Below are 20790 nucleotides of genomic sequence, written 5' to 3'. Positions count from 1 at the left end.
CAGATTGATGAGTCCGATGTTAAAGCTGATGGGTGGCAAGAAGTAGATGCATCTCATTGCAATGGCTCGTTTTGCTTTGCAGAGCTTTGGTAAGCCTAGGAGTGAGACTTTCTGTGCGTCCAAGAAGGGAGGCTGGAGGAGGTGCTGAGCAACTAGAAAGGAGACTTCGATAAAATGTCACCACTGTTCAGAGCATACAGCTGGGGATGTGTTATGCTGCTATGTTACAACTGATGATGACTGAAAACTATGCACGTTCCTTTGGTTTTGGCTTTAATCCTAAATCTGTTATATGTACTCTTTATATGTGAGTTCAAGAGTGCACACATTATGGTTCATGTAGGGATTTTTGTTTACTTTGTCAGGGATTTTATTGCACTAAAGACTGGTGTTTTAATGAACTGCTTAGGATGTGGAACCATAATTGTAAAGATGTTTTCAAAGGTGGTTTAACTATAAATAAAACTAAATGTTGTGAGCAGTAGAAAATATGAGAAAGAAATAACATGGCAAAGTTGAAAACTCAACCTTCTTTATACTAAAGATTTCAACATGATTATTTTTATTTTAAGCTATGCAATGCAAAGAAGCAAACACTTTCAAGGTTAAAATTATGGCTCTGCAGGATGCTCAGGAATGTCCTCTATTTCTTAAGGTTTGGGGTAACGGGAGAAGGACCTGTCTCTTCTGGTAGAGGGAGTAAAGTCCCTCTCAACCATACTCAAAATTGTATTTTTTTTTTTGTTACACTGTGCAGCTAATAAATAACCTACTCCTTGTCACTGTGGCAGGAAAGGTTCATCCTAGTCTCTGGAGACATCCAAAACAAGGGATGGAGTGCAAGGAGTTTGTGGCAAAGAACTTGACTGAATGTGAAGAAGCAACACAGGTTCTGTCTTAACATAGAAATTACAGTCTGGACAAAAGGGACATTGTCTTTTTCTTCTCATTTTTCCCCTCTAACATCTGCAATATGATGGGTGCTAGCACTGATTTAACACCTGTCTCCATCCTGGACCGGATGAAAGGGGACTCAAGAGATGACATGTCCGAGGAATTTGCCCCTGCATTCCGGGGGCGGCTCACACAATGGTGGGAGAGGTGGCCGAACCACCGGGCAGGGTGGCTGGGGAGGATAATGCCTCTGATCTCAGAGCCCCAGGTGTGTGGGGTGCTGCAGAAAGCCGGGTTATTGGAGCATCTTTGCCTTCAACGCTCCATTTGCAGCACTTTGGCATCATCACAACGTGTGCAGTATGCTGCGGTAACCCAGAAGAATGGGGTGGGTGATTGTAAAATTATTTAAAGAAGTCCTTCAAAACAGGTTTGGAAGAAAGAGGGGAAATATTCTTATGGAACAGTCAGGTCTCATAACATTTCATATCAGCTCAAAGCTGAGAGAACTAGTGAAGTTCCCTTCAGTCGAAAAAAAAAAACAGTTGAAAAACAGGAGAGACACAGCTGAGAGAACTAGTGAAGTTCCCTTCAGTTGAAAAAAAAAACAGTTGAAAAACAGAACAGGAGAGACACGGTCAAAAAATTATCATCAAAGGGTGTATAACTGTGTGTTGTTGCTGACACTGCAAACTCACTCAGCTATGGTGTGATAGTTTGGAGAAGAAATAGATGGAGAATATATATATTCTCTGTATTTTGAACTACATGTATTGAAAGCATAGTAGTTAGGAAGAGGCTAAATCAACATGGCAGCATGCTGGCTGTTCCCTGGAATAAGGTTTTCCTGTCCCCTGCAGCTATAATGCATCAATATAATACTATGCAATCAATAGCACAGGCCTGTAACTGTCGATCTAGTTAAGGTGGTATTTGTATTAAACACTTTACTATTATTAAAGTTTACTATTGTTGCTCTAAACTCTGAGGCAAACTTCTACTACTCTGCTATTTATGTCAGCTGAACTCTCCATGACCAGCAGCCTAGTTAACTCCTTCTCATATTTCCCGTGTCACTGACAAAAAGCTTTCTTGTTTTATGGTATGAATAACCGTTCTTGGTACATATTTTCCCAGTTTATATATTTATTTGTTACTTTAAGGAAAATCAAAGAAGATTGCCCTACTACTTGTTGTCATGGGTGCTATTGTGTTATTCTTCCCCTTCTGCTTATAAAATAAGGAGATGGAAATCAGGAAGCAGTTTAGGATTTTTGTAGTCAATAAATGGGGTATACATTTTGGTAGATAATCCTTCTGTTGAGAGAACTTGTCCCTTTCTCAGCTCGTGTGGCACTTGTATTGAAACCAAGACATGAGAATATAACAATTTTGTTGTTCTAATTCGTAGTGGTCTTTTGTGTTCAATAAACTGAGTGAGCTGAGCCTGAGTGCTCCCTCCTCCTTCTGTTTACAATTGCTTCTTAATAGTCAACAAAATATATAATAGGACATAGTTCCCTGTAAAGCTTGGGTTTATTTGGGATTCAGGTAATGCCTTGGCCATGACCTCAGGTGTTCATGGGGAATTTCTGGGCTCCTGTAAGCCATTAAGTTAGTCAGGTCAACAAAATCCTGGGATTACTGTTTTCAAGAATTGGCTACACAAAGGCTTTAGCAGCTAGGTAACATCTTATGAGGGTGTCCCTGGCACGGCAGAGGATACACTGACAGACTGTTAGGTGCCATAAGTACTTAATAAAGCATCGCAGGTCAGTGGTGGGATGCTAGAGTTGGCCACGGAAAGGGATGCCTTCACACTTGTTTTGTGGAGGGCAGCTCATACCTCCGAAGCAACCACCACCAGCATCATCCACTTCAGTAGTCCAGGTCTCTGGCATAAAAGATTTCCTGATGCTCAGCTGCCTAGACAGAGCAACTGTAATGTTCAGTGATTCATCTAGGGGACAAGACCTATTCATCTATTGCAGCTTTTTGGAAGACACAATATATCAGAAAGACCTGCAACTGTAAATTCGGCTCATGTGTTCAGCCTCACTAGAATCAGATACTTCTATGGGACCCACTCATTTAGGTGGGTAAGGATCCCAGTTTCGCTCTTGAGAGGAAATATACTCCTTTCAGAGTATGAAAGTGCTGACACTTTTTTGATGATGCCCTAGTTAGCTCTGGAAGAACATTTCCTTTACAAGGAAAAACGGCAGTTCCCTTTCTTTGGGCCAAGAGAAGAGAAAAACTTTACTTGTATGGAGAAGTGGGTAAACCATATGCTCACTGAGATTTTAGACCCACACATTTGCAGAATGATGTGTGAATAGCTGGGCAAGCATTATCACTCCAAGGCAAAGCTGTGGCCCATAACACTGTTCTTCACTTGCTTTCCTCTTGTCCACTTGGGTGGAGGGTTTATTTTGGCAGACAGCCGGTGGTATAGACCATGGTAACATCCTTAGCCCTTCCATCTCTGTCGCCTTGTCAGAGGTTGTGAGAGAGAAGTGGAACCAGCCACAGGTTTCATCTATGCATTTGCCTCTGAACTCTGGGGCACACAGTACGGTAATAAATACCTCACACGGCTAGTGAAAACTGTCATACCATAGCAACACACATCGGGAAGACTACTTGTTCTAGTAGGAGTTTTCCAGTGAAACTGAGAAATAAATTCAGTGGAATCGGCTTGCAGCATCGCTTCTCTCCAACTAGAGCAGCAAACCCTGCCCAAGGGGACCTGGACATCAGAGCCATCGAGGGATGGGTTGGTTTTGAGGGGCAGATTCTTCACTTGCTCGCCCTCCCCCAAGAGCATTTTAGTAAAGAGAAAATGTGGCTGACTGATAGACATTGTTTTGGGTATTTTGTCACTGTTCAGCCAAGAAAGAGAAAATCTGAATCAATCAAAGAAAGTGCTTTAGAAAGACATATATGGTTATGAATAAGCCTAGTTCTTGCTTTGGACTGATTGCACTGCAAGAGTCGCTGATCTAAACCAGAATATCAACTTCAGAAAAAATCAGTTTAGTAAACCAAATCGTATAATTGTTCTCCACTGTTTTTCCTTCTTTCTCTTTTTTAACATTCTGGCTAAAATATGTTAAATTTAATCATATTAACTTACTTGTACCAAAACTAGGGAAATATATATTATTTCAAGGATTTCAAACCATCCAGAGTTTACTCTTGGATTCTGCCTGGGGAGAAATATTTCACTTTCATGTAAGTTTATACAGCCAGAGACAGTACCTTTCTCTTAACTGTTTAGATATGAAGTATACATTCAGTCAATTAAACTTTAGACCAGATCTTTAAGTGTTATAATTCAGTATACTTTCACTAAGGCTATAATGGTTTATTCCAGTGAAGTATCTAATGCATTGCCCAGTCACCTTTGAGAGAAATCCATTGGCTCTATACTTCTGTTAAGGTTACACGTGGAGTCTAAGGTGGGCAGAAGAGCATTGCATTATTAATAATTTGCAACGTATTACAGATCTTGTTCCAGAGGGTGTTCGGCCTGATCACTCTGCTCCCATCTGCCAAATATGAATCACTGCTCCTCAGTGGAAGTGCTTGTGGGAGCCAAGAGTTGTGCATGTTGAAATGAAGAATAGACTATCCATCTTAGACACTTTTATAAATTCCCTTTATGTGCCATAGCACCAAAACTTGTTTAATATACTTATCCTTGCCAGCATCCTGGAAGGTAGGAGAGTGTTATCTTTACTTTATGGGGGAAGAACTGAGGAGTAGTGATGGCAAGGAAATGTTCAGGAAATCTAGGATGGAGAGCAATTAAATCCCTGTCTCCTGGGCACATTCCAGAGCCAGGTACTCCCTCCTAACTATCCTAACACCCTTAATGGGTTACATTGTTTTTAGGAGCAAAATTGCAATACCTTTGTATGATCCATCTGCTTTTTATGGGAAGAAAGAACTTCATAAGTGGCATGTATTCACTAGATTTATCTGTGGCTTTTTTGCATGTTGGAGAGACCATTTGTTTAAATGAGATTCAGATTATTGGTGGAGCCAATGAATATGTACTTTTCCACCAGTTCACGAAAAGGTATTGCAGTTGAAAAATGTGGATTTTTCTCCATTGTCTCTGAATTATCTAACACAAGAGAATTCACTTGAATTATTCACGTTTCTAACAACCTATGTTAAAGCAGGTGCAAACCTTACCCTTTTGTGGAAAATCTTCCTGCTAGGAAAAAACCAAAACAGTGTTAGCATTTCCAGCAGCTTTCCTACTGCTGCCTGGCAGAGGGCAAGCAGAGCAGCTTTCCATTCACTGGTTATTTGCTGAGCTGCACCCTCCAACAGTACAGGATCTATGCTTTGGCTCTTCCTCTCTCGTGTCATGTTTTGAGTAATACGGCCAAGTCGTCCTACTCAGTTATTGGCAGCTTGCTCTCCTGGAGTATTGCTGTAATCGATCTTTGGAGCAGAACCTCAGTCTGAGGCTCTTTTATTGTAATACGCTTCCTACTTTATAACCACACTATTATGAGAAAAAAGAGAGAGAGACAGAGAGAGAAAAGGAAAGGTTTTGTGCAACTCAAGCAAATTCCTTCCAAGAAACAATGAATACATGGGCAGATTAAACGTGGATTAACATGAAAGTTATGTTGATACAGCAAGAATATATCTTGACATTAACGACATATTCTATTTCTCTGTTACACGGTAATAGTTTACCAGTCCATTTTTAAGAATTTCATTTCCATATAAAAAGTATGGGGAAACAAGTAGCAGCTACATTGTGGAAATAAATCAAGCTTGTCTCCCCTGGAAATTGCAGTGGCAAATGTATGGATACCACATGCTCTTTCAAGAAGACTTCCCTTGTAAATACATGAGTTCTACACCACCAGGGAAGAAGAAGATTCTCTCCCCCTCCTTATCTGAATGGGCTAACTTAGTCACAACTGTGATTTCAGCTACTAGAAAAGAAGCACAGTCATGTCATTATTTTCTATGCAAAGGCAATTTTTTTCAAGAAATTGGGATATTTTTACAAGGAGGTGATTCTGACTACTAACATTGCTCAGACAAACATATATTTGCATATATTTAAAAGAGCTTTTGTCTCACATATTTTCTTAGCCTGTGCTTGCTAATTGGTTGACAGGTTAAAGAACAAGAGAAAAAGAAAGACTGCATGAAACCGAATATGCAACATGCATGACCAAGCCTGGGTTTGTCCAGCTAGAGAAGCTGAACTAGCCTTAGGTTTAGCATCATCTTTTTCGTTAAATTGACACAGTTGTCAGGCTTTTGTAAGAATAGATGTCCTGAATTAATTTACATGGTGATGCCCAAGCAGACATTATAGCATTCAGTTTATTTGTGAAGTTCCTTGCAAGACAAAAGAACTGATACATATCTATCTATGCATGCATCTATCTATCTGGCAGATTGACCTCAGCTATTATTATAACCATTAAGTATCTAGGAGGAAGATAATCAATCAGTATGTTAGTCTTGCAATCTTGGCATCTGAAACAATCAAGAAGCAGCAGATCTATTTATCTGCCTGCCTGTCTGTCTATTTTTCTACCTATTCATATCATCTAGATAGCATCATGCATCTATCTATGAAACTATCTATCTAATCTATCTATCTATCTACTTATCTATCCATTCCATGCTGTCTATGGAGAAACACCATAAATAATGAAGGGATCTTTTTCGTTAAATTGACACAGTTGTCAGGCTTTTGTAAGAATAGATGTCCTGAATTAATTTACATGGTGATGCCCAAGCAGACATTATAGCATTCAGTTTATTTGTGAAGTTCCTTGCAAGACAAAAGAACTGATACATATCTATCTATGCATGCATCTATCTATGAAACTATCTATCTATCTATCTATCTATCTACTTATCTATCCATTCCATGCTGTCTATGGAGAAACACCATAAACATAATAATGAAGGGGAAAAAAAGACAGGATTCTTCAAATTAGCAAAGCAAAACAAGAAATGCAGTGTGATTTTTTTTAACAGGAAAGATAGATAGGTAGATAGATAAATAGATGGATAGAACAATCTGAATGTAGGGGGCTTCAGTTGTTTGTTTTTTTTTTTAAATCCTGTTCAATGTTTCACAGGAAAGTATGGTAGCACTTTGGTGACTAAACATGTCCTAATCCCTCTTTAAGAAAAATAGCCCAGTGAGAGTCCCATTGAGCCTAAAAAGAGTTTTGCCTTTGACTTTCAACCAAACCATGCTCAGGTTCAAATTAAGTACTTCCTAGGTTGCCATGTACCAGCCTGATTTTGCTGTCCCTGGTGTCAGCATCAAAATTAGCATACACTTTACTGTAAGAAATCCAGTACAAAAGTTGAAATGGAGAGGTTCCAAGTAAATCAGTACTTTTTCCATTAAACATACTTTAAGAGCTACATTAGGTGTTCCTACAGCTTTGTGTAGAAGAAACCAGAAAAGGCTAATTTGTAGTGCAGAGACATAATAGGAGAGTACCACTGGTTTTTTTCTGCTTTGTGATGCACAAATTATACCCACTCACACTCAGTGCTTTTCCACATGGGGAAGTTAATGCACAGTAATGATACAATGGACATACTAGGCTCCAAGGTGGCCCTTAGTGACTTCTGCTTTGAAAGCAGAGGAAGGTACAGGTGGTACTAGTTGAAATGATGAATTGACAACATAATCTTTTCCAGGTCAGTCATTGCCTGTTTATTTGCTCCTTTTTGTACCCCACTGGCCTCCACAACATCTCATAGTGACTTCCACAGTATCATTATGTCTTGTGGGGTAAAAAGTATTTCTATAAGTTTGTTTTAAATCTGCCATCTGATCATTACTCAGGGTGTTTTATAGAAAATATTAAATAATCATTCCCTGTTTGCCTTCTCTGTACCATCCATGATTTTCTACGTGATAATTAAACTGATTGTCTGAGTATTCAGATTTGACCATTTATTCACCTTTTCTTCTTTGCCCTTATCTTTTCCCGTCATATATGCCTATGTAACTTCATTCTTTGGCCTTTCCCAGAAAAAGCCCATCCATCAGCTCCCCTGCTCCTTCTTTGAAGTGTAACTTTCTGTCCCCTCACCAAGTCCTTGCATGCCAGTGCCCAACAAAGCCAGTCCTGGGCTTGTACCAGCTTCCAGAAATAACTCCTCATTGCCCAGCTTGCCCCCAGAATGTTTTTTGCCCCCAAAGAGCCTCTTTCAAAAACATCTGAAGTCCTCTTGAGTCCAGGATCTCCCCTTCCTACTTGCTTTTTGCACTGCAGGGAGAAGGATGACTTCCATCCCACACCACCCTCAGCATCCTGGCTCCCGGCAGCCCGGCGTTGCAGTTGCCCTGCCTAGCCTGGTCTCTGGCGAGAGGTAGGTGTTCAGCTGTGTGCTCACCCAGTGGACCCTTGCCTGAGCTGGATCCTTTGGTTCTGCTTGCTTCTTGTGCTACAAGGCAAATGTTATGTCTCAAACAACTACCACAAGGGAAAAAAAAATTACTGTGGACAAGAAAGTTGGAGAGAGACAAAAGTTATATGGAGTTTTCCTAGAGTTTCTGTCAGCCCCTAGGAGATATTTACTGCTCCCCTCTCCTGCTCCCATTAGAGAGGCCCATTCCTACTGTTTGCTTTGTCATATACCTGCTCCAACATCTCTTTTTCCATGTAGAAACAGCCTGACCTATTTACTCTCCCTCATTTCCCTGCGATTCTTCTCAGTATCTTTCCTAATGTTAGCATATCCTTTTGCAAGAGAGGTAACTGAAATTACCAGTAATACTCAAGATGCAGACGCACCACACATTTATATAATGCTGCAAGGATGCTATCTGTTTTATTTTCAGTTCCTTCCCTAATAATTCCCAATGCACTATTTGCCACTTCACTGCCATGGAGCTGACTTTTCAAAGCACTATCCATAGACTCCCAGATCTCTCGCTAGATTGGTAATAGCTAATTCCCCTAGCTAATAGTTAATTTAGAGTTCATCACTGTGTATATAGACATACAGATAGTTGTTTTTTCTCCTTCATGCACCTTACTTGCATTTATTGACATTTCTTTTGTGATTTTTGTTGAATTTCATCTGTGATTTTGTTGCCTCATCACTCAGTATTGTGAGATCCTTCCATAGCTGTTTGCAGTCAATTACACATTTCACTATCCCAAATAATTTTGTGTCTTCTGCAGGCTTCCTTGCCTAATTTTTAACCTTCTTGTCCAGATTACCTTGGCGTTTTTGAAAAGCACACATCCCAGTACAGATCTTGTGGGACCACCCTGGTAACATCCATCATGAAACATCATATTTTATCCTTGCTCTTTTTTTCCTATTTTTCAGCCAGCTATTTATCCATGTCAGGATAAATGGACTTTTTTCATTAGCTCATTTTATTTGAACCCTTGGTGATGGTCTCTCCCAACAGACACCTCCATTATATCTTTCTAGCTGTCCTTGAGTTATGTCTAGTAAACCTGTACCCTGTGGCATGTCGGCCAAGTCCCTGAGCCTCCTTGATCTCTGAAGAGATGTAACGGTTGAAGAACATCATGAGCTGTCATGGGGAAGACTCTCTGGAGTCTCAGCATCATGGCGATATTGCAGGGTCACAGTGCCACCGTACAATGCCACAAAGAGACCAAGAGGCCCACAGGGATTAGATCCTGGTCTCTCTTCATCCCCAAGCACTTATCCACACTGTGAAGAACTGAGTGGCTTTTGGAGCAGGGTACCAGCAAAGATTTTAATTTTGTTTTGGATGTGGCTGGTGTATCGGAGAGTGCTGCTGTTAGAGCAAGTATAAGTAATTCTAAGTCTTAATTCATAGCTCATGAGGATTCACTGAGCTCCTGAAAACTTTTGTTCAGTATACAAGAACCTAATAGAAATGTCTGTAGGATTGAAGGGAAAAAATTATTTCTTAGGTCCCTATGTTGTATTCAGGTACAAATAAATATGTGACTCTGAGTCTTTATTTTAGAGCATAAGAAAACTTCTGCAGCTATGCTATCAACATATTTTCCTTGTGAAAATGCTGTATTTTTTTCCTTCTACTGATGAACTAACAGCCCAGATCAGTCTTTTCTGAGTTCTTTGTACCATCAAGATGAGATTCAACTGTACAAAAGTCAACACAGTCTAGAAGGAAGATAAATTATTGCATGTGTTGAAAGCAATTGCAAGGCAATGTGAATTACATATTCTAGCTGCTTTGGACCTCTTTGCCAATCTGCATCATACTGCAGAAACAGCAAGTTTTAAATCCTGGTAGGATTAATCTATTATTTTAATGCCTATTAGCTTTTCCCTCTTAGTACAACTGATTAGTTGTTGTCCCTTTTCCGAAGCAAAAAAAGTATTTAATCCAAAATCTGGCACATTAAAAATCCCATCCCAAACATAGTCTCCACCCTGCCTCAGCTTGTCATCCATGTAAGGATTCATAAGTATAAACATGTTTAAATGTTTAAGTGAAACAGGACAATAAAGGACATTTGTCCAAACTTCTAGGGCATATAAACCCAAATATGGGACTTCTGGATAGAAGAAAACAATGGTTATACTTCCCTTAAATTGACCTTTTAAGCTGCCAACCTTTTTATATATAAAACATCTTCATATGGTGGAGCTATTCTCACTGTGCTTTTCTGACATGTAATGTTTTAAGTGAGGTCCTAGATGAAGGGCTGTAACAAGTAAACATCTACAGCACAATCTGAGTGCAACAACATGCCACGTCTTCACGAAAATGTCCAACAATGATCCTAGATTAGGCTGGAATTCCCAACCCATTTCGATTAATCATAATTGCCTGCATGCATTAGCAAGGAAACCTCCCTTCTAGATAAAATGCAACTGTATGTTCTGGCCCGGTAACCTTTCCTCCAAATGTACTGGTACAGCTCAGAAACAGCCCTTCCTCGAAATGGCATAGTTTTCCGTAGCTCCTTTCCCTCTGGGATCAGTGGGGTCAAAAGTGGTTGGAAATGTACTGAAAATACGATTAGTTTATTTTTTTAAGGGGAAAAGCGGTTGGTAATGCCAGGATATTACTCCATTAGTGTTTTTTTTTTCCCATGCGTCTCCAGAGACATATGCCCAAATGGTACTCTATACAACCACCTTCCGAATTTTGTCATGAAAGCAACATAAGCACGGAGGATGAATAATAGTCTCAGTAGCAAAAAAACATGCCTTGGCTATTTGTGCACCGGGCCCAGCTGTACATCCAGTGAAGGCAAAGGGAAACCTTGTATTAGCACGGGGCAAGCAGCTCAGGCCTCAGAGTAATTCCTAATACCAAAGTGAATGAAATACTACCTAGTATTAGTAATAAAGAAACATGCGGCTCTTGGGGAAAATTCCCAATGCCCTTACTCCAATTTATAGCCCTCTCATCACCAAGCAACTGATCAGAGAGGGGAGCTCATCTGGAGTTTCAGTGGCTGCCTGAAGCAGCTACTGGTTTCTGAGAAATGCTGGTGTTGAAGATATCTTGTATAGGAAGAAGGGAGATAATTTTCATGGGCTTTGATTTGTCTGCACCTGTGTTTTGATGTATCTATCTAACCGGCTCAGAATCAAACAAATGTGGGGCTGAACTGCTGGAAAATTAAACCTAACTCCCTTGAGTTCAGTGCCCTGCCTAAGAGGCTAGTTTTCATCGCTTCAGTGAGAACTTTGTGTCCTCTGGGTTTGACTTCACATAACAATTTCTTTCCATACAGGTTTCTTGCCAGAGTCCTATGCCTGATATAACTTAGTCCTCCATTCACACATTTCTACAGCTGATGTATACTGGGATGTACTCTCAACAGCTGCACCCATGTGTGCATGCAGCATCAGTGGCTGTACGAGTAATCAGCACTTGCAATTATGCTGCATTTTATGCTATGGGGACATATAGAGAACAAGGTCATGGACCTGGTCTGTCATTGGCGTGCAGTGTATGAAGAAAAGCAAGAGCAGGACTAACAGGGCTCCTGGCTTCAGGAAGGGTAGATTACTTTGTGTCTCAGGTTGTGCATCAACCACCACAGGTTTCCTTCTTCCAGCAGTTCCTATTCTCCTCGACCACTTTGTTGCTCTTGCTGAGGCCTGAACTTTTTAAAGTAAGAGAAGAAACAAAATAGGCTTTTGTTGAGAATGTCCTTGGAAATAGTAGTCAGAAAAAAATTACATTTAAAAATATGTTCCAGCTGTCTAGCATTTGGCCAAGTTAAAAGCTGGCCTGGGCCCCAGAGACCTTTCTCTTTTTAGTCACACAAATAGGACCAACAACTGTGTTGGGACTATTTGTGTGAATTAAGGCAATAGAGAGCTATTTCAAGCTCAGCCTAAAGCTGAACTTTAACATGTTGCTCCCTCTATATGTACGTGTATGCACTGTATACCTTTCAACTTGGGTAACTGTTGTTGCTATAAATAGATTAATATAAACTCACCATCTTTGTGCAAGCGACTTCACCCTTCTAGTCCCTTGCAATACTTTTGCCTGCAGCTTCCTGCCTCACTGATTCCTGCTTCCTTCCCACATTTTATTAAAAAACTACTTTTTTTCCCTTTGCTTATAACTTTTTAATTTCTCTCTATTATTTAATGCTGTAACTGTTGAATTTTGCTGGATGTTGCAAATCATACAGCATAAAAACCTTCTGTGAAGTTTGGACTAATAATTTACTGTCATCCTGAGGGATACTTGTGGTTTTTCTTCTTGTAAATGAATAAAAAACTTTTTTTTTCTCTTTTCATGTAAAAGGCAACATTCTCTTGTGGATAAGACCTGGGAAATTAAGAAGACTTGAATTTTTTTCTAAGCCATTGACTTGCTCTGACCTTGAGTGAGTCATCTGGACATTGTGTGCTTCTATTATCCCAGTGGTCAAAAGTGGATATAAAACCTACACGTATCCAACTCTTTGTATGATTGAGATATGTGGATGGAAAGCATTAGGCAAGTGCTTTGGGTATTCACTAATTTCCTTTAAATATCTGGTTTATTACAGGAATAAACAGTCTTATTTTAAAAACATTGAAGAAAAGATTAAAGAGAAAAAAGGGAGGACAGAAACTGAAGGCCACCCAAGTCAATGGGGAGATGCACCCAGATTTCAGCAGGTTTGAAGCAGGCTATCAGTGCCAAGTGTATTAAACAGATGCTGCTGTAGGTCAAACATTCTGTATCACAATATCCACAGTCCACATTACTGTAGGACTTACGTGATCCCAAACAAATGGCCTGGTTGAGTCCTTTTCCTGCACAAATCTTCACTGAATTCATGGAGGGAGGGAACCACCTGTGTGCTTCTCTTTTCAGGATCAGGGCTCTATTTTCCTTCTGACACACTGATTGGAGGAATGCCTCTTTGGAAGAATCCGAGTGTCTAAATATCCCAAAAAGTGGAAATACTGTAATTCAGAGACCCATTGTTTTAATTAGCAAAGTGATGAAGAGCACGCTACATCCCCGTTTAGCTGAACTATTCTTTGTTCAATTCTCTAGATGTTCAGTCTATGAACATTATAAGCATGTGTGTCCTTATCCTTACTTTAAAAGCTTGTTTGTGGTTCATTATGAGCTATTAGGGAGCACACATCAAGCAATTATTTTGGCAGGGATACAGGAATTGTTTCACATTCTGGCAGGAACAATTCTCTCCTACCGAACACGAGGCTTCATGGTCAGATCTGCTGCTCCCTCCCTCCTCTTGAGCATGCTTATGTTAGGAAAGCACCTCTTTGAAGGAGAATATGGCAAGGAGTCAGTCTCAAAGGGTCAACTATAGCTTTAATGTGCAAGGTCTTTTTCCCTTATCCCACATTTCCAAAAATAACAGCACAAAACTCACTTCAGCACATCAGAAACTCAAGAACTGGAGAGAGGTGTAGGCATTAGGATGTTTTGAAGTAAAGGTGTTGTCAGCAACCTCCAGGCTTGGGAGAAGGGCTGGCTGAAAAACATTACAACTGCAATCTTCGGAAGCTTATGTGTGGAGTTTCTAAGTTAGAATTTTGCGGGCAGGACCTCCCATGATACGGTGCTTCTCAGACTGACAGCAGGTAGAGATGAACAGAGGCCAACATGAGCACTAAGTTATGCAAAAGCAGTTGTCACAGTTCTTACGTGCTCCTTTACCTCTTGCAGATTGGACAAGCTCCAAAAGGCATGGAGTTTTGTCAGAGAACTACCATAAAAACTTATAAGCTTTGGCTCTGGTAACTGCTACTTTTTTAGCTAATATAACCTACTCACAGTGTAGATACCTTCCAGATCTCTCCATATTCCCCCAAATGATTTGCTTTCTTGGTTATTCTCCCCGTGTCCCAGGCAGAGGCTGTAGTTCCCCACTCTGAAGGTAGTGTGATGTGAAAGACTAGCCTGGCAAAGCAGAAAACACCATGCCCCCTTCCTAATCATAAAATCTTAACCATAAAATGACCCAGCAGAAAATAGTAGAAGTGTATTAAGTAGCCCTGGTTTAAATTCTTGACAGTGAGTTTCCTGAGGGCAGAGACACTATCAGTGCTACATCTGGTGGCCAGCCCAGGAGACAGCTGATTCTCCGCTGGGATCCTCTAGCAAAGCAATAACTTCTTGGAAGGCACCAGACCATAACACTCCTGCTCCTAGAAAGTGTTCATCTCAACCCCGTTGGCTGAGGAGGAGGCTGAGGATGTGGGGAATGCTGTTTGAGACGCCCATTGCAGCACTGGCAATGAGACTGTGGATATGCACAGATACAACCACCAGCTGGAACAGAGCGAGAAGTCCCCCAGGGCAGCCCAGAGCTCAGGACAGGCTAATGCCACCTGGCTGCTCACCAACCCTCTCTGATGGCAGAGGGGAAGAAGAGGGATGGGGACAAGGTCTTTTCTGCTGCCCTGCGATGTGCTGTGCCTGGGGAGTTCGCACCACATGCCAGAGGAGTTGAAGTGGCTGGTGGTGTCAAAACCATGCCTGTGACTGCAGCGGTGGTTTCTGTGCACTGTTTCCCCACCTGGGGAGCAGTGGTGGTGGTAGCTGCTGTTTCACAAAACTGTCTTGGCTAGGGGACCCTCACCTGCTATAGCTCAGACAACCACATAATAATGTAATAAATGTAGGTAATTCTGAACAACTTTTTGAAATCCCCAGACCTTGACTGAAACTCACTTAAGCCAGTTCCTATTAACTTCAGCCAGATTTGAAGCAGGCATTGGGATATTATTTTTAAACCTATAAGAAAGTAATTTCAGCCTTAATGTTGTTATAGACACAACAGAGAAAGGCACTAATGCCTTCAAAAGCTTCCAGGTAATTTACAGAAGATGTGACCAAGGCAAGGAGCCGAGCACTGAGAGACAGATCTGATAACTTGATGCAATACAGGTTTGTATCTGTTAATCCAGCGTTCATGAACTGCTGCGCTTTGTCAGGGATGACTTCTGTGCAAAACCTGTCTGCTGCGCTCCCTGGTTTCTTTGCACTGGAAAATGTTGAAAAGCTACATACAGATTATCTCCTCCACACACAGGTGATTTCTGTGACCAGTTCAAATTCTGGCTTTGTCCTGTGGCTACGTCTCAAATGTAGAATTAGTTTAAATTGATCTAATCTCCCCTTTGCACAGTTTCTGGTCATTTTGAGCCACTCGGTTCTGGGAAGCGGTTGAAAGAAGCCTTGCTCCCTGCCCTGGGGCAACCTGGAGCAACCGCCTGGGAAAAGGGGGTTTTGAAGGAGGGCAGCACCCATTCAGGGTCAGGCACCCCCAGAGTATTTTGGCATGGCAAATATTTGCTTCAAATTAAAGAAAAAACCAAACCAAACCAAACATCAAGCAGTTTACCAACAGGATAAAAGGAGACTCGAATCTGCTTGAAGGGGCGTGTTTAGATGAACTCCTGTGTCACGCTGGTAATTACACAGACCCTGTTATCACAGTAACTCACTGCCAGGTGAGAAATCCCATGTAAAATAATTACACTTAAGCCCACATACTTATTATGTAAAGCAAGGCAGTAGGAGCAAATGCTTCATCCTTCCGGCTCAGAGGGCCAAACTGCTCCGTACTAGGGAAAAAATGCAGACTAAAACAAAGCAAGCCAGGCATTCACATACACAAGCCTAGTCTGAGTAAGTATGAAGCAGGGATTACAACCCATTGCTGACTGGAAACAGCTATGCATAGAAAACAAGCATAAATGCTTTAAATATGTGACTTAATAGGGTAGAGCCAGAAATTAGATAGTAGGGAAGGGGGGTGGGCTGCAGGTAAATAGGCTTATCAGGAGAGTAATTATCTGCCAAACCACACTGATCCTTGTTTACAGTAAACAGCCAGTGCTTAGTATTCAAGTCATGCAATTTGCAAGAAGACCTCCACTTTCAGCCTCGTGGTGGCAGGCACCAGAACCTCCCAAGCTGTTGGCTGGTTTTTTAAAATTCTTAGTTTTGCCACCACTTGAACAGAGATAAACGTAAACAGCAGGCAGAAACTGCCCTCTCTCCAAAACAGTAATGTTCTCAAGAAACAGCTACAGAAAATATGTATTGCCTGTGTTACTGGAAGAATATAAGGAAGAAATCTGGCCGTCCCTTTCTGCAGTTTTCCCCAGAAGAAACTTAGCACAGTATTAACACACAACATCTCTTCAGATAATTTCTTAGGTCCAGGGAAATGGGGAAAGCCTCCGTAAGTATCTGCAACTGTTTCATTTAGCAACCCTTGAAAGACAGGAGCAGAAAGTCCACTTTGATACAAGGTATTAGAGTCCGATATTCAGACTCCTTCCCAAAATACATGACAAAATTTGCTTTGTGGCCTGTGTGGAAATCAGCATTTAGTTTTGGTATTTATTTTTCTGACCAGGCAAGTAGCTGGTTTGTGGGCTCATCTGCTGAGTTTGCTCACCGAATAGAGATGCTCACCAACTGCATACACAACCAATGACCTCTGTGTCACTGTTCCCAGGCGAGCCTGCAACTGATGGGTAGGCAGCGCTGGAGGAAGCTGCTTATCAGTCTGGTTCTACAAGCAAGGCTACCACGCGCTCTGCTTCACTGCCATATTGTTCAGCTTCTTTCTTCTTTTGTTCTTCACATCTCTCAGTATTCAGATGTTCACTATCAATTTGACCTCGAGTCATTCCATGGAGGCCACCAGGTCTGCACACAAGAGGTGATACATTCAAACTGCTCACCCAGCTGTAAAACCTCTCTGTGCACCAAGGTTGCCAAATGGCATGCTTTCACAGTGTCATGACTTTGGAGAAATACTTCGTTGCGATGTGCAAACAAATTCTTCATGTCTGAAGATTTCAGACCAAAATCTTCTTCATTTGAAACAATGCTTGAGCCACTAGATGCTGCTGTTGGTCACCATCGGTTGAGACAGCGCTGCTCAAACGACTACCAGCTCTCTTAGTACTGTACAGGGCAGAAAGATGCTAGATGTGGTGTCAAAGTGGAAGGTCCTACCCATTCCCCTTCAGCTCCTGGAGGCCAGCAGTGGTAATGATGAAAATGAAGATGTGCCTATGCCTTGTCACAGTTTACAGCCTATTGCACTTTATTCTACCAGCCTGTCTTGCTAGTGCAAAGTTAGTAGAGAAGATGGAGTTTGGTAGGACTGGAGGCAGAGGTAATACGAAACAGCTGGATCCCAACAGTGTTAGGGGGCAGTGTCCAAACAGGGAAAACACTGTTTTCCTGCCCTCCATCAGGAACCAGAGAATCTCTTCACTCTGTTTCTGGTGGATTTTACTGAAAATTTTCCTCCTCAGAAAAGGGTAATGCAGGAGTTAAAAAATAATAATAATCCAGATGACCAAAATATAATGAGGTTTCTAAAGAAAGTACAATGATCCCACAAGATCCTTTGAGTGGATATCCTGAGTTTTCAACCTGCAACCTTTGCAGTATTGATATTCCATCAGCAGATCTCTAAGCTTTCTAGCTGCTTACTCCCAGCTAATTAATGTCCAAATTCTCTGGAGTAGCTCACAAAGCACACATTTTTGGTGAGGTAAATGATATCTTTATGCCAGTTTCCTTTCTCCTGCATGGAGCAGTGCAGTAGGACAGAGGCACAGGTAAGACTTTGTGTGACTATCTCAGAGCAAAAACATTTAAATGGAGACTGAAGATGATAGCAATAAGTGGTTTGCTTGCAGTTAACATATAGTGTGCCCAATCACTGCCTCATGATGCATCATGATTCAGGATATAATAATATCCATGCGTACTTCACCAAGCCAATGTCACCCTTTACCGGTGCTACCACTAATAAAGCTGGACCTCAGAGCTCCTCAGGTGGAAATCTAGTGGCAGCCAAAGAGAAGCTGACTCAGGAAATGAGGCAGTGGTTGCTGCAGGCTGTAGCATCTTCATCTCTGCCTTTGTTGCCGAGATGAGATTTTTTCAAAGTAGAGCAGCAAAGCTTCAGGACGAAGCCGACATGAAATAAGCACATGGAGAGCTGCTTTCTTCTACTACTGATCAAAGAACAGTGTCAGAAGATGGAGAAACAGCACTGCTGCTAAAACAACTTTGACTTCATGCCTCATCCCCAAGCCTTGGTACGGATGCTTCCCTGCTCCTTTCAACCCCTCGCTTCCTGAAAGGTTTTCCAGGAAACAGGCTGGAAGGTCCCATCTGGAGATCAGATGCACAGCAAAGACCTGGCTTCTCTATTCTGCACGCTCCATTTGAGGCTTCTCATCCAAAACAGGAGAGACTGGGGAGCTGCTGGGCAGGAGGGCCTGGAAATGTTGTGCAGAGCTCAGCAGCTGTTACTGAAGCTGCAGCATTTCGCTGTGGGCAGAGTTCCCCGGGTTCTGCACGCTGACTGACAGACCTCAGGGGAGCATGTCTTGAAAAATGAACACCAGAGTTATTCCCTAACTCTGTAAAATTAAAAAAAAAAGACAACCTCTGTGTAAATGAAATGCTTATTTACAGCATAGTGCTACAATTCTGTGTGCTAAGGTTCATAGCCTTATTGGGTTATAATAATAGCCATGTTATAGATACACATGATATAGAAGATATAGAAGATACAGAAGATATAGATAATATATATAATATGGATAACAAAGATAAGAACACCCACTCACCAAGATTTTACAAACAGCCACCCTGACATTTAATTTTGTGTTATGCTCCCAAAATACAGAACTCAGCAAGAATTGTCATCTTGTATCAGCAAGATACAAGTGTAATAGCTGTACACAGTAAAGCCAACGTGTGCTCCTAATCTGTTACATTACTGCTTCTTAATTACTCCAAATGTTTCACCAACTAAGGGTGACAATACTGCAGTTATATGTAAGTCTTTGCATCCGTTGTCACATCTTAGATGTAGAAACTGCCTTCTCTATGCACATAAAGGCAGGGGTAGCTATAACTGGGGTTATACAACTTAATATTCATAGAGAATTTAAAGATGATCTGAGAAGTGGCTGAGAACAGGCAAGAACCTGGATTTGAAAGTATAGAACAAGCATTTAGAGCAGTTTAACAAAGGGAAGAACAAGTCAAAGAATACCCTGGTCTCCAACTGGCCTTGATGAAAAAAGCAGAATGAAAAGCAGGTGCATAACAGGTTTTCTGGGCATGATTTCCACTTGTGATCCTCTGCAAGAGACCCATGGAAGGAGGAAAGGGACACTGACTGCAGGATGTCATCAAGGACCTTGGAAGAAACTGCTCCGCAACCTTTGTATCTGCAAGCCATTTCATCATCTGTCCTCACCTATAGCACTTTCTCTTTCTTGTGCATTACAATTCTGTTTCTGCAGGCCCCAGGGCAAGGTTTGTGATTATGCACAGATAAGTGAAATTTTCTTAAAGTTATTTCCAGTGCAAAGAAGAGAGAAGTCTGAAGCTGGAAATCAACAAACAGAGTTTGTATTTACAGAACGCTCATTTGCCTTATACAGAGGGGATCAGTCTGGCTAATATTTGGGTTTCTGCAGATGTTTCACCATCCTCCTGGGTTAAAAGTTGGCACATTGGAATGGCAGGAGTCGAAAAGATGTTATTTAAATTAAAGAAACCACACCAACGCAAACAGAATGCAAACTGAGTTTCATTTTACTACAAAAGTGGAAAACAGGCCAAAAATGCATTAAAGTATACAGTACTGAGTGATGTACTCTAAATACTGCAACTGATTATGAGGATACATTGGCATTTTATTGAGAGGGTGGGAGGAAGAAAAGTCAGCATTCAAATTGTCATCTTAGCTGAAAAAATCTAATGTAACAGTGCAACATTCAAAACTTTTGAACTGAAAAAGTTTTTCTTAAAGTGATTTTATTTATTAGTTTCTAAACTACTGTTCCATTAAAAACATGCAATGTCTAGGACTTCAGGTAACAAAGAGGCTTTGCTCCAGTCTGTAACATGCCATTAAGAGTCTTGTAAAATATCAGTTTTTCCCCAATGACAGAGGAATTGTGCAATTTACTGAATAGGAGCACCTCGTCATTGTGGGAGTTTCTAGAATGCTTTTGAAATTTCCTCTAAAATACTGATGTGAAGACAATATTTTTTTTTAATCAACAGGAGCAGCTTATGCCTACCCTGGGCTTTAGGGTCTGCCAAAATAGACTACTGCTTCTCCCTGCCATGGCACCCAGCAGAGCTCAAAGCTCTCCATGCCCTTGCACAACACTGTGGCGCTGCATCATCCCCATTTCCCTCCATCTCCTGCTTCAGTAATATCCTGCCCCCAAACTCTTGCATCTGAAAGCCATTCATGTGGTGTTCTCACCTATTACTTTGCAAATTTTCCATGTGCTACATGTCTTTTTCTGTGGGCCTCATAATGAAACTTGTAAATAAGCACAGTTTCACCTCCTTATTTCCCTCTCTTTTCTCAGCGTGCTCACCAGCTT

The sequence above is a fragment of the Aptenodytes forsteri genome, unplaced genomic scaffold (assembly GCF_000699145.1).
Source record: "Aptenodytes forsteri isolate BGI_AS27 unplaced genomic scaffold, ASM69914v1 Scaffold23, whole genome shotgun sequence".
Taxonomy (NCBI): domain Eukaryota; kingdom Metazoa; phylum Chordata; class Aves; order Sphenisciformes; family Spheniscidae; genus Aptenodytes; species Aptenodytes forsteri.
This window is presented reverse-complemented; position numbering follows the sequence as displayed.